Here is a 1,375-nt window from a genome sequence, read left to right on the forward strand (position 1 = left end):
TTATATCTTTTTTTTTTTTTTTTTCAATTTTTTCAATAAGATAACCAAATTTCAATAAGATATGTTGAACCGTTGCAGAATGATCGAGTACACATTAAAAAACTAAATTAATGAATCCCACCGGAACCGTATCTATTCCCGGGATAAAAAGTAGCCTATGTGTTCTCCCAGACTATACTCTAAACCTGTGCTAAATTTCATAGAGATCCGTTCAGCCGTTTAGGCTACAAACGCTAACAAACATCCATCCATCCATCCATCCATCCATCTATCCATCCTTCCATCTGAACTTTCGCATTTATAATATTAAATATTAAATATTAAATAAGTAAGAAGTAAGATTAAGTACCGAGTTCTGTGTAGCAAGGAGAATTTCAATGAAATTGAGGCTATTTACAATTCCAGGTGCATATCCAATAGCGGAATACCCACAGGTTCTTATTGATATTAGCGGAATATCAGAATTAAAAGGATTCGTACTCGATCAGAACTTAGTGTTGGGAGCAGGCACTACGCTTTCCGAGGCATTGGACATTTTTAAGTCATTGTCAAGTCAAAAGCAAAACTTTAGTTATTTAGAGAAACTACACGATCATATTCAATTGGTAGCTCATATTCCAGTAAGAAATGTAAGTTGTAGTCTTGTAAAGCGCAAACAAATATTTTTATTAGATGTTTCCAAATCATTGATACATATTTCTAGATTGGCACCATTGCCGGCAATCTGATGACGAAACACAAACATCCTGACTTTGCGTCTGATTTGTATCTTTTGTTCGAAACCATCGGCGCGCAACTGACTATTTGTAGGTATACTTTCTTAGCAATTCCATTTCTTTTAAAAGCCATTTTTGGTGCCCCTTTTTTTGTCTGATTGTCAACTCTAACGTTCTTTAAACCTGATAAATCTTTAACTTGCGCTAAATTTATATTTACATGTTACGTTAACGCCGTCTATGTAATTATTTCAGTAAGTTCGACAGAGAAAAGTGTTGTAACGATGCAAGAATTTTTAAACGTTGATATGACTGGAAAAATAATACTGAACATTCTTTGTCCCCCTTTATCTGAGGATTATAACTTAGTCACTTATAAGGTAAGATAAGTAGGAACAATTATAGTATAACTATTTTTTTTTAAGAGAAAGGGGTGAATCCACGTAGGAACGTAGTAACACGACACTAAAGTTTCAATACTATCATTACAGACAATGCCCCGATCACAAAATGCTCATGCTTTAACCAACGCAGGGTTTCTTTACAAACTTTATAAAAACAGTAAAGTGTTGGAGAGCAGGTTAGCGTTCGGTGGTTTGCCCCGACCTTCACCAGGGCAAGTAAAACTGAAGAATTTTTGAAGGGAAAGTATCTGTTCG

General features: G+C 34.9%; 1 long non-coding RNA gene across 1 annotated transcript; it reads left to right on the forward strand.

Annotated features, from left to right (window-relative positions):
* The first annotated feature begins 526 nt into the window (after positions 1 to 526).
* LOC106101544 lies at positions 527 to 1,016 on the forward strand. The gene is made up of 3 exons (XR_001225520.1): positions 527 to 629; positions 704 to 806; positions 972 to 1,016. It is a non-coding gene; the product is annotated as an uncharacterized LOC106101544 (long non-coding RNA).
* The last annotated feature ends 359 nt before the right edge of the window (positions 1,017 to 1,375 follow it).

This window comes from Papilio polytes, unplaced genomic scaffold, assembly GCF_000836215.1.
Source record: "Papilio polytes unplaced genomic scaffold, Ppol_1.0 DF823980.1, whole genome shotgun sequence".
Classification (NCBI taxonomy): Eukaryota; Metazoa; Arthropoda; class Insecta; order Lepidoptera; family Papilionidae; genus Papilio; species Papilio polytes.